The 13662-nt window shown below is 41.6% G+C and overlaps 1 non-coding gene across 1 annotated transcript; it reads left to right on the top strand.

Annotated features, from left to right (window-relative positions):
* Positions 1-2493: 2493 nt before the first annotated feature.
* TRNAE-UUC (transfer RNA glutamic acid (anticodon UUC)) lies at positions 2494-2565 on the top strand. Its single transcript has one exon. It is a non-coding gene; the product is annotated as a tRNA-Glu (tRNA).
* Positions 2566-13662: the final 11097 nt, after the last annotated feature.

Raw genomic sequence — 13662 nt, 5'->3', positions numbered from 1 at the left:
CTAGCACGAGGGAGAAAATGCTTTCCAAGAGTTCTTTGAATCCCAAAGCATGATTTTTTTTTTTTTTTTTTTTGCTACAGGAATAAACAAACTCATTTCTCATTGGCAAAAATGTGTTGATTGTAATGGTTCCTATTTTGATTAATAAAGATGTGCTTGAGTTCTAGTTACAATCATTAAAAATTCATGGTATGAAACCACAATTTATTTTGTACCAACCTAATAAGATTGAGAAAACGGCAAGAATTGCTAACCAAAAACAGAACTCTTTTGTGGCAGATGATGGAAATTATGGGAGAGCCCCAACCCTGAACCTTCCTAGGTACTGCCACTGGTACACGTCACATCCCAGCCTTTGTGCTAAGAACACAAAGGTTAACAAAAACAGGCTCTCTAGCCTCAGGAAGTTTACAGAATAGAGAGAAGCTGAGAGTTGCTTAGGAATGAAATGACCATTTCTAACAGAGATCAGGGCACCGAAAAGAAAAGGAACTGAAGAGCCCTCAGCCAAAGGAGATTGAGCAAGGCGGGGCAGAGAAGGGGCCAAGACTTCTGGAGGAAGTGATGATTGGGATGAGGGCTGGATGATGAAGGGATGACGGGGTGACATAGGGTGGAGTGTAGGGAAGAGCATTCAAGACACAGGGCACAGCATGGATTGTCCCAGGGCCCAAAAAGAACCCCTGGAAGAATGAGTGAGATGAGGCTGAGGAAGGGAGCAGGGTGCATGCCCCTGACAACACCCAAACTGCAGTATTTACTAAAAAATAAAGTTAAAACATGGTTTAGCTCTTTAAACCATGTTTTTAATACTAAGAACTCACTCCTTAATTAATTTAATATAGTTCTACTTTATGCATGGAAAATAATTCTTTGCTTTTGGTTGGGGATTTTAATAAAGGGAATTCAGTTTGGTTTGGGACTAGAATAAAGGAGGTTTCAATTCAACAAACAGTTCTCAAGCACCATCTACATGGCTGGCACTAGTTGAAAAGAGATACCAGACCAGTCAGATGGTCCTCAGGGTCTATTCAAACATCCAGAACTATACAAAACCATCTAGGACATTCAGAAAATAACCAGAGAGAGAGATGCATGCATGGGGCAACATTCACTGAACATTTGCATCTAGCTGAACTTGAGAAACCTGTATGCAGATCAGTTAGAACTGGACATGGCCAACAACAGACTGGTTCCAAATATGAAAAGGAGTACGTCAAGGCTGTATATTGTCACCCTGCTTATTTAACTTATACGCAGAGTACATCATGAGAAACACTGGGCTGGAAGAAGCACAAGCTGGAATCAAGATTGCCGGGAGAAATATCAAACACCTCAGATATGCAGATGACACCACACCTTAAAGTGAAGAAGAACTAAAGAGCCTCTTGATGAAAGTGAAAGAGGAGAGTGAAAAAGTTGGCTTAAAGCTCAACATTCAGAAAACTAAGATTATGGCATCTGGTCCCATCGCTTCATGGCAAATAGATGGGGAAACAGGGGAAACGGTGACAGACTTTATTTTGGGGGGGGGGGGTCCATAATCACTGCAGATGGTGATTGAAGCCATGAAATTAAAAGATGCTAACTCCTTGGAAGGAAAGTTATGACCAACCTAGACAGCATATTAAAAAGCAGAGACATTACTTTGCCAACAAAGGTCCATCTAGTCAAGTCTATGGTTTTTCCAGTGGTCCTGTATGGATATGAGAGTTGGACTATAAAGAAAGCTGAGTGCTGAAGAATTGATGCTTTTGAACTGTGGTGTTGGAGAAAACTCTTGAGAGTCCCTTGGACTGCAAGGACATCCAACCAGTCCATCCTAAAGGAGATCAGTCCTGGGTGTTCAGTGGAAGGACTGATGTTGAAGCTGAGACTCCAATACTTTGGCCACCTCATGGGAAGAGCTGACTTATTTGAAAAGACCCTGATGCTGGGAAAGATTGAGGGCAGGAGGAGAAGGGGACAACAGAGGATGAGATGGTTGGATAGCATCACCGATTCAATGGACATGAGTTTGAGTAAATTCTGGGAGTTGGTGATGGATGGGGAGGCCTGGTGTGCTGCGGTTCACGGGGTCACAAAGAGTCAGACACGACTGAGCGGCTGAACTGAACTGAGGGCCTCAAAATTGTAAACTTCTTCAAGGCAAGGCATGCCTTACTCACCCCTGTAACCTGGAGTACTTAACAGTATAAAGTAGTAGTTAGAAATTCAGGTCATGGAGTCAGATAAGGGCAGATTCTAGGCCCATCGTTGTTTCCTTACTAGCAGTATAACTTTGGGCAAGTTATTTAACTATTCTGTGCCCCAGTTTGTCTACCTGAAAAATGAGATTAGTTTCCTATCAAATATGATGGTAGGAAGATTAAGATAGAGCACATAAAGCTTTGCACAGAGCCAAATTCATAGTAAGCACTCAAGAAAGGTGAACCCTCATTGCTAGTTCACTGTCTTAGGGAAGTAGGGGTTCAAAATGTCTGCTGAGAAAATTCCCTGGCGGTCCAGTGGTTAGGACTCAGCACTTTCACTGCTGAGGTCTGGGTTCAATCCCCAGTCCAGGAACTAAGATTTCCACAAGCCAAGTGACACAGCAAAAAAAGAAAAGAAAATAAAATATGCTGAATTACCGAAGATCAGGATTTTATTCTCAGCTCTGATCAAAGCCTTCAAAAAATTTCTGCTTTTTTCCCTTATGGTAAAGAATTTATTAATAGTGGTTTCCTATGTAACTGCAAGAGGAGGATAAATTCATTTTAAAGGCATATGTTAGAATAGAAATTGATGGACAGCTAGCGACAGAGAATGGGTCTTTCTTAACATCTTAAGAGAACAACTACACCCACAAAGAATGAGGTAAGAGTTTGGGATTATGTCCAATATTGAAAAAATTCAGTAACTATTGAAAGGAGCCCTTTTACACAGTGAGAACAGAGTACCATCCAAGAGAAACCCTCTGACCCAAGATAAGGAATAACACAAGCAGAATGACTAATATTAGCAAACTGCATTGAGTCTCCTTATGGCCATCTAGAGCTGAAAAGACTATGGGCAAATGTTTATCATCCTTACTGTTAATAATTATTACTTTGCCTATATAGTCATTAAATATGACAGAATAAGATTCCACAATTCATACAAACACAGCAAGGTAGAAACAGAAGATCCGAGCTGAATTCTCCGGCACGCTTCTTCACAAAGGCATAGTTTTTGCTAAATACATGAGTCAAAGCAAAGGAACAAGCAATACCACAAACTCAATTTTCTCATTGCAAGGGGGAACACCCTTTGTGGATTGGTTTTATAGAGTCTCAGAATTTTCAGTTTGGAAGAAATTTTACAAGACCCTATAGATTAACTTCTAATCTACAGGATCACTATCCTGGTCCCTGGATTAAAAAGGGAGAAAGGGAGGAATACATACAGGGAGGAAGAGGTTCAGGGATAAATTCAGAACCTCGCAACTCATTACTTACCTAATTCTGTGTCTCCTCTCAGGCTGGATTCAAACCATGGATAGCCATTGGGTGGGAGTTTTTCACCGGGTATAGAGAAGCCATACTGTAGTCAAGGCCTCAATGGGTTCATTCTGTCTTCAATAATAACTCGAGTACTACCCTGGAAACTTTGTGTTAGATAATCCAGACCCACACCCAGGACTGTGATTTACACAGCATTCTTAACCAGTTACCTGGATAAGGCCATATGCTACACAATCATTGTGGGCCAATGGACATCATTCTGAACGTTTATTGGAAGGGCCAGTAGGTAACCCACTTTGTTATAAATGTTAAAATCAGGATAAAGGATATTCAACACATGACACTCAGTAACAGTATTAAGTGAATAAAATGGATGTTTCTTCCCTTACTAATTTCTATGCTGCTAAATTTCCCTGATGAACAGTTCTCCATTGGAACTTCCCTTCTTCCCTCCCTTTCAAACTCCTCCCTCCCACAAAATATAACATGTTTCAAACTACAGAAGATCTCATAGTCTAATGAGTGAAAAAAGACATTTACTCCCTCATGCAGGTTTGAAGTATCACAGCATTGAGAGTCACATGAATAAATTGGGAGACTGGAGCTCCAGGTACGTTGCACCCCAGGGACCATAAAACAAAGTCAGAAGCTAAATGCCATGAGAGTGGTCTGAATAAACTGGGGCAAGAGTCCTTGAAAGGGAAGAGATCTCTTCTGATAGGAGCGCTGAGGGAAAACCCAATACAGAAGATGTAGTCTTCCTGGGTTTAGGGAGGCATAGGATTTTGGTAGGTAAAGATAGCATGAAGTAAAGCTCTATTGTTGATTTGGAGATTTTTAAAGTGTAGATCCTGGGCTTGCAACATCAGCAACACCTGGGAACTTGTTAGAAATGCAGATTCTAGAGTCCACGCTTGCCCTGTTCAATCAGAAATGAGTCTTAGCATTCCGTGGTTAGTAAGTATCCAGGTGACTCTGGTACATACTCTTGTTTGAGTTTCAGTCATCTAGATTTAAAACTTTGAACCTGGAGTCAGTGAACTTAATTGAGGAAAGCAATACATGTTTATTTTCACTAACCTCTAGCTGATACTTAATGTCTTTTTCCAATGCAGATGTCGGCAATTAACTGCTGTGATAACAATTAGGACGAATGCAAGGTCCTGTTATTTATAAATGAATCTATAAATACATATGATATCACAGATTTTAAAATATTTTTATAACTGCATTTTAATATAACTGTTTTCCTTTGTAATTCTGTGTATGTAATTTGAGGTATTAAAAACATTCTGAGAAAGTGCCCATCAGACTTCACAGCCAAAGAGATCCATCCCATTGTACAAAAAAACATTAAGAATTCCTAGACTAGAACTAGTCTAGACAAAACTGAGCGGAGGCTAAGAGGTAAGAAAATACAGGGCAGAGCCCGTCCTCTACTTTTTTTTCTCCCATATTCCATTTTGACTGAACTGTAAGAAAACAGTGAAGAGAAAAAAAAAAAAAATGCAGGACAAGCATCAGAGCACGAGAAACCCCATCAAACCAGAGTTTTAAAATAATTGCCTGGTGAATGTAAGAAGGATGGCCTGGAATACAAAGAAACAGAAAATGAGAGGCTAAATTTCTAATACAGACTTGACTAATAAAAGTCCCAAATGAAGATCAAAATGGAAAAAGGAAATGACTGTGAAAGTGCTCTGAAGGTTTAGTGTTGAGTATGATAGAGAGGAATCAAAGATGACCCCAAAGTTTAAAGTGAGGGTCACTGGAACAGAAGTCTAACCAAGAAAAATCAGGGAAGCCAAGTAGAACAAGTTTGGGAAAGAAAAGTGCTAAGTTGCCTATAGGATATCCAGGTGAAAACATTCAGTATTTACGATCAGGTTTCTCTGGTGGGTCAGTGGTCAAGAATCCACCTGCCAATGCAGGAGATCAAAGTTTGATCCTCTGGCGAAGGAAATGGCAACCCACTCCAGTATTATTGCCTAGTGAGTCCCATGGACAGAGGAGCCTGGTGAGCTACAGTCCACGGGTCACAAAAGAGTCGGACATGACTTAGTGACTAAAAAACAACAATTTATTTGAGGTCCTAACCTTCAAGACATATTGCACCTCTTGAATAATTTATTTGGAGCTGGTAGGTTTCAGATTAATCTTTTTTGGATCTCTCTGACGTCTGAACTTTCTAAAAAGGCTCTATCAAAAGTAGCATTATTTCAAAATCTTTCAAGGGTTTGTCACCAACAGAGATTTTTACCCTGGGATGCATGGACCCATAGGAGCTTCCATGAATCCTTGAAATTAAAAAAGAAAATGTTAAGAGACATGTGTACCCCAATGTTCATCGCAGCACTGTTTATAATAGCCAGGACATGGAAGCAACCTAGATGCCCATCAGCAGACGAATGGATAAGGAAGCTGTGGTACATATACACCATGGAATATTACTCAGCCTTTAAAAAGAATTCATTTGAATCTGTTCTAATGAGATGGATGAAACTGGAGCCCATTATACAGAGTGAAGTAAGCCAGGAAGATAAAGACCAATACAGTATACTAAAGCATATATATGGAATTTAAAAAGATGGTGGTAATGATAACCCTATATGCAAAACAGAAAAAGAGACACAGATGTACAGAACAGACTTTTGGACTCTGTGGGAGAAGGTGAGGGTGGGATATTCTGAAAGAATAGCATTGAAACAAGTATACTATCAAGGGTGAAACAGATCACCAGCCCAGGTTGCATGCATGAGATAAGTGCTCAGGGCTGGTGCACTGGGAAGACCCAGAGGGATGGGATGGAGAGGGAGGTGGGAGGGGGGATCGGGATGGGGAACACATGTAAATCCATGGCTGAGGCATGTCAATGTATGGCAAAAACCACTACAATAAAAAAATAAATAAATAAATAAAAAAGAAAATGTTGTCATCATGGACGTTTTTCTGGGAGGAAGAACATACATCAGTACAAATTCAAAGGGTATGTGACCCTCCTTCCTCCTCCCGAAATGCTAAGGAGTAACTCCCTAGTCATCCTTCTAAACACCCCAGGCACAGGAAGCGCTGTGGTCTGATGGGGAGGAGGCACAAGCTTCAGAACAAACCAAAAAAGCCTCTAATCCAGCAATGGCAAGATGCCAGTCACTGGGGACCGGTCCTGAGTCAGGAAAACTCACCGCACAGTCACCAGGTGAGAAGAGAGTTTGGAATTTCTTGGTCAAAATTCAAGGACAGTAGAGCTTCTGAGTCATTTCTTGAACTAAATCTTGCCCGAATACCTGTCTGTACAAGAGCAGTCATTAAAGCACACTAAAAATGCTAAAAATGGTCATTTTGATGATAATTCCTGCACTGCTCAGCTTTCCACTGTCCAGGAGAAGCCACACTATACCGGTGTCGCCAGGACAGAAACAAAACCTCAGGTCAGGAGCTGTTGCCCTCTGCTGGCTACTTCCAAGTTATTCTCACTCCCAACCTTCTTGTCACCAAATGAAAGATTTTGCAATTATGTCAATTTCGACAAAGCCTTTCTAGGGAGTTCAGACACCAAAGAGATGCCCCCCAAATTTAACAGAAATCTATTAGTGTAAAAAAAAATACCCCAAACAAAACTCATAATACCAAAATATCAACAATGTTATTAAATACCTACAGCATTGTCTAACGTTACACATTTTGGGGGCTTTAAAGAATCTGCCTGCCAATGTAGGAGATGCAGGTCCGATCCCTGGTCTGGGAAGATTCTCCTGGAGGAGGAAATGGCAACCCACTCTAGTATTCTTGCCTGGAAAATTCTATGGACAGAGGAGCCTGGTGGGCCACAGTCCATGAGGTTGCAAAGAGTCGGACAAAGAGCACACACATACTGGTGGTCCAGTGATTAATGTGGAGCCCTGTACCAAGATCACAGGTGTAAAGCCGTGCACCAAGGCCACAGGTGTGGAGCCCTATATATACCAAGGTCATCTCCGGAACTGACCAAGACCCACAGCAACCACTGTCATGAAATCACCCTGATCTAAACCGGCTGGCTCCCTGACCCCATATTAGGTAAAACACCCACCCTATTACCACCCTCTAGCATCCTAACCAATCACTCCATGCCACCTTCCAGCAGGAATTTTGTCTTGAGGCTATGAAAGTTAGTTACTAGCCCGAGAAAGGCCTCAGCTCTCCCACAAGCCGGCGCACAGTTATAACAGCGTCTTCTGCTCTAAGAAACTCTGAAAGTGTTACTCAGTTGTGTCCAATTCTTTGCAACCTCATGGACTATAGCCCACCAGGCTCCTCTGTCCATTGGATTTCCTCCCAGGCAAGAATACTGGAGTGGGTTGCCATTCCCCCTCCAGGGGATCTTCCCGACCCAGGGATCAAACCTGTGTCTCTTGCACCTATTGCATTGGCAGGCAGGTTCTTTACCACTAGTGCCACCTGGAAAACTCCCTATTTAATTATATAAGGCAGGGCGATCCCTTTTCTCCCCTCCCTGGTCCATGCCAGTTCTTCTTCCAGGGAAGCAAAAGGAAGACCCTGCAGGTATCCAGAACAATCCTACTTTGAGTATCTTCTCAAACTGTTTCTTCCAAGCATTTAATGCTTTCCCCAAGAAGAATTTTATTATTGGAAAATAATAAAGCATTTGACAACTTTTCAATACTGTTAACAACTCTCACTTTTAGTTAACTGAAGTTTGACAAATCAGTACTTTTTTTTTTTTTTTGAAGCTGGGTATCTCTTTAGCTCCTGTAGGCCTTCCTTCATTGGAAGTTAATTCCCTGAGGACACAGACAAGGAACTTTTCCTCAATATCACCCATCCCTTTCAAAATGAAACAAGACCACAGAGACTCAACTTTGATGAAATGAAACATCATTGCTCCTGGAGATTTTTGCTGGTTTTCAAGCTAAAAATAACATTGAAAAAAAAAAATGTAAAGAATCTCAACCTTCTCAAGCTTTCCAAGGACAAATGTACTTGCTAAGCCAGATGGTGACAAACTCATGTCTGAGAAAGTAGCCTCATTATGCAAAGGAATAGTTGAAAAATTATGCAAATAAGTCATTGTGTCTGCATTAACAATTTACTGTGGAATTGTATGATTCCATGTCAATTTAGTCATACACAATTGGGTCAAAAAGTTTAACTGGGACTTCTCTAGTGGTCCAGTGGTTAAGAATCCGCCTGCCAAAAAAAAAAAAAAAAAAAGAATCTGCCTGCCAATACAGAGGACATGGGTTCTATCCCTAGTCTGGGAAGACCCCACATGCTGCAGGGCAACTAACCTGTGCACCACAACTACTGAGGCCTGTGCCCTCCAACAAGAGAAGCCACTGCAATGAGAAGCCTATGCACCACAACTAGAGAAAAGGCCGTATGTAGCAATGAAGACACCATGCAGCCAAAAATAAAGTTAAAAAAAAAAAGTTTAATTGGCATGTCCAGACTGCATCAAAGAGAGTGTAAAATAAGGTCACATGGATTTATTGATACCCATTTTAAGAAAACTTCAACTCTCCATACTGTGTAACTGTAGGAATTTCAGGGTCTTGACACTTTCCTCTCCTCACTGTTTCTGAGAATCAGGACCCCTACCAGGTGTCTGCTGCCTTAGCCACAGGTCTGCTCCTCATCAACCCGTGCTATATCTGCATAGGTTATTCACTGCTCTGTTGCAAGCCACCTCCTACACAGTTTGGGACTCCGTGCTGCTGCTAAGTCACTTCAGTCTCGTCTGTGTGTGACCCCACAGACGGCAGCCCACCAGGCTCCCCCATCCCTGGGATTCTCTAGGCAAGAACACTGGAGTGGGTTGCCATTTCCTTCTCCAACGCATAAAGTGAAAAGTGACAGTGAAGTCGCTCAGTCGTGTCCGACTCTTAGCGACCCCATGGACCGCAGCCCACCAGGCTCCTCCATCCATGAGATTCTCCAGGCAAGAGGACTGGAGTGGGGTACCATTGCCTTCTCCGTGGGACTCCCTGCTGGTGCCCATTCCTGATCTTTTCCCTAAGCAAATGCAGAGACTCTCTTAATTCTCTGATGACACTATTCAGCCCAACTGAAACTTTTAGGAAAGACACCTCTCAAAGTTCAGAAAGATGGAAGGGGGTATTTCAACACCCGGAACACTTTAAAGCAGTACTGGATGTAGCTACTCACAGCCCAGATACACCTCCATGTCTTTTATAACAGTGATCTTTCAGACTGAGACTCCACCACCTGGGGTATGCGAATATGCCCCAAGAAATACGAGGATAAAGGTCACTTCTAGGAAATCAATTTCAACCTCAACTTTGGTATAAACTCTTTCCCTGCCTTTGACAGGTTATGCTTTCTTTAGATCTTCTTTAGTAATGGCTCTTCTCTTACATAAAAGCAAACTCACTTCTCACCCATAAGTTTATATGGTGTATCAGAAGACTTTTTATGGGTCTTGAGTGAAGCACAAAATGCCCTTAATTCTGGACTATCTTTCAAAGATGCATGTGTCCTGGTGAGCACCCTTGGAAGACAGCACACCCCTTCACCTAGAGCAGACATATCCGCTGTGAAGGGCTGAATGATGTCCCTCCCCACTAAAAGGATGTTGACGTCATAATCCCCAGTACCTTGGGATGGGAATTTATTTGGCAACAGGGTCATTGGAGATCTAATTAGTTAAGATGAGATCATACTGGAGTGGGCTTCTCTGGTAGCTCAGCTCGTCAAGAATCCACCCGCAATATAGGAGATCCCAGTTCAATTCCTGGGTCAGGAAGTTCCCCTGGAGAAGAGATAGGCTACCCACTCCAGTATTTTGAGCTTCCTTGATGGCTTAGATGGTAAAGACTCTGCCTGCAATTTGGGAGACCTGGGTTGGGAAGATCCTCTGGAGGGCATGGCAACCCACTCCAGTATTCTTGCCTGGAGAATCCCCATGAACAGAGGAGCCTGATAGGCTGCAATCCACGGGGTCGCAAAGAGTCTGACATGACTGAGTGACTAAGTGCACACACACACATATGGAGTACGCAGGCCCTTCGTCCAACATGACTGGTGTCCTTATAAGAAGACAGCCATGTGAAGACGGAGAAAACGCCAAGTGATGACTGGAGTCATGCAGCTATATGCCAAAAAATACCAGAGATTGCTAACAAAACATCAGATCTTGGAAGGCAAGGAAGGATTCTTCTATAGGTTTCAGAGGGAAGGTAGCCCTGCCACCATCTTGATTTCAGGCTTGTAGGCTTTAGAACTGAGAGACAGTAAATTTCTTCTGTTTTAAACAACCCGACTTGAGGTATTTTATAACAGCAACCCTTAGAAACTAACATAGTTACTGCCCAGAATAATACTGGAGAAAATGGAAGGCATGCTTATTGACCCTTAAAAAAGATTTGGGTTTCTTAAGGTCAGAATTCTCTCCTGAAATGCAACGTATTGTGTGAGCAGGCATCCATCTGGGCCCATCCACATTGACCCTGAGGGAATTGGGGCTCAGAGAACCAGTTGCAAAAACGGGAATATTCTGGCTTTTGCTACTGCTGTAATTATCTCCTGTGTGCTGTCAGCACCCATGAAATTATGGCAGGGTAACTTGTAAAATATCTGACCCCTCACAGTTCTTAATATGAGGTATTACTAGAGGGTGTAAAGATCTCTGCTCACCAGAGAACATTTAGACAATTGCCTGCGTTAACCAAGTCACCATAAGCAGTACCTACTCATTTTATTGAAAGAGATATTTCAAATAAAGTGTTCAAATAAAATTTCTAGTATGTATGTCATTTGGTCATTAGACTCTTAGAGCTTTATGGAAATAGAACATACATATATATATATATATATAATATGCTGATAAGTATTTAATAGGGTGATCAGTAAGACTTTAATGAAAAAAAAAAAAAAACATTAGAACAAAATTCTGGGAATTCCCTGGTGGTCTAGGGGTTAGGATTCTGAGCTTCCACTGCAAGAGGCATGGGTTTGATCCCTGTTTGGGGAACTAAGATCCTGTATGCCAAAAGGTGCAGCTGAAAAAAAATTGTTTTTTAAATCCTAGAATCATTTTCTATGGGAGAAACAGAATGGAATTCAGGGAGCAATATTTCCAATTGTTACAAAGCTTATTAAGATGTTTTCAAATATAAAAAATGGTAGCTATTAAGCTTATTATAACAAGATTTCACTGATACATTTAAAAGAACATTTTTATTTCCAGCATCAACATCTACAATGCATGATAAATTGTATCACCTGAGACATTTAAATGTAATGATGATGATTTCAGATTTTTAAATGAAAATCCATCAAGGAATCATGGTTTTTCCAAAATTAATAAAACAAGTTTGAAGACTGTTCATTGCCTTCGTGCTTACAATCCCCTCAGCTCTGGGCCTGCCTGGGTGGTTGGAGCCAGCTTACCTCAATACCAGCACTAATCAAGCAGGCCTTATATATATCATGGTTGACTGCTCTATGACCATCCGTGGTGTGGTTAATATTTGTGTTAGTTGCTCAGTCATGTCTGATTCTCTGTAACCCCACGGACTATAGCCCTCCAGGCTCCTCTGTCCATGGAATTCTCCAGGCAAGAATACTGGAGTGGGTAGCCATTCCCTTCTCCAGGTGAATTGTCTTGACCCAGGGATTGAACCTGGGTCTCCTGAACTATAGGCGGATTCTTTACCATCTGAGCCACCAGGGAAGCCAGGAAGTTGATGTTTAACAGTTGTTAAATGAGTATACATTAAATACCAGCAGAGAGCCATTCATATCCTCTATCTGCTTTTGCTTTGGGGACCGACTGCTCTACTGGTCTAGCCGGCTCTGGAGTCCAGGGGTGTCCTACAAGGCCAGACCCTGATACACCAAAAATGAGTTTACCTCTCATCTAGAACTTTAATCAGCTGAGTCATTATAAGTCTCATATCAAATGAGACATCAATTTTCAAATTTAAACAAATTGAGGAATTACTCAACAGTTTCTAAGACCTGCCAAATCTCCCAAGGGGACAAAGTTAGCCAAAGTTCCCATGACTATCTTCCTCTGTGCGATCAGTGTCAAGTACCATCCTGCATGTTCCTACTGTTGCCGCTGCCCAGCTAAGCAGTTCTCTTTCAGAATGCCCCTCAACACAGCTGCCTCTCGTGGCCTCTCCGTGAGTCTACCATAGGGCAAACTCCTGCCTCCAGGGGCTGACATCAGGTTCTTGTTGTTTAGTCGCTAAGTCGTGTCCGACTCTTTGTGAACCCACAGGCTGTAGCCCGCCAGGTTCCTGTCTTTATGGAACTCTCCAGGCAGAAATCCTGGAGTAGGTTGCTATTTCCTTCTCCCCGGGATCTCCCTGATTCAAGGACAGGACCCAAGTCTCCTGCATTAGCAGGCAGAGTCTGACATTAGGTACAGGGCTACAGAAAGCAAAACACATTTGCATCTGTTCATTTCCTAACATTGATATCTTGCATATACCATATGGTTTTAAATTTAAAGTATCCCAGAAACAGATTATCAAAATCAGATTGAAAAAATATGCAGACAAGTCAAAAGACTTGCTTTAATAAAGCCTCATGGATCTACAAGATATCAAGAGAAGTCTCCCAAGGAAGAAGGACATGACAAGCATATTTCTTCTGACTCATTTCCTCTGGAGAAGTAGCTTAGAATTATTCAGGCAAAAGGCCATTAAATAAATGCATTGGAGAATTGCTAAACTCTATCTACAGGGCTTTCTTGGGAAGTCACATGGCATGTTATTTCTTTCTCACTTGGATGGGGAAAAAAAATTTTATTTTCTTAAACTTACTTAAAAGAAAAACAAAAATCAGAAGTTAATGTGATGTTTTATATAGACTAATTACAGAAAATAGACTGAGAATGATTTTCTACCTAATAATAAAAAAAATTACAGTAAAAATATGCTTGGAAAGATTTTAGTTCTGAATAGCTTTTCTTGCTGAGTAATCCACTGGATATACACAAAACTGCTTGGCTATAGTTGGCTAAATGTCTTGTGTGCTTATGAAGTGGCTGGGCTTTTTGTGGTCACCCCATTAGTGTCAATACTGAACTTTTCCCTGTATGTATTCCTTTGCAACTGCCTGAAAAAAAAACTAACTGGTTGTAAAAGCAATCAAAATAAATATTTTCAGATGCTGCTTTCCAAAACTGGGTCAGAGACCACTAGGATACTGG

Source organism: Dama dama, chromosome 3 (assembly GCF_033118175.1).
Source record: "Dama dama isolate Ldn47 chromosome 3, ASM3311817v1, whole genome shotgun sequence".
NCBI lineage: Eukaryota > Metazoa > Chordata > Mammalia > Artiodactyla > Cervidae > Dama > Dama dama.
Note: the sequence above shows the minus strand (reverse complement) of the source record. Positions and strands in the feature narration are given on the sequence as shown.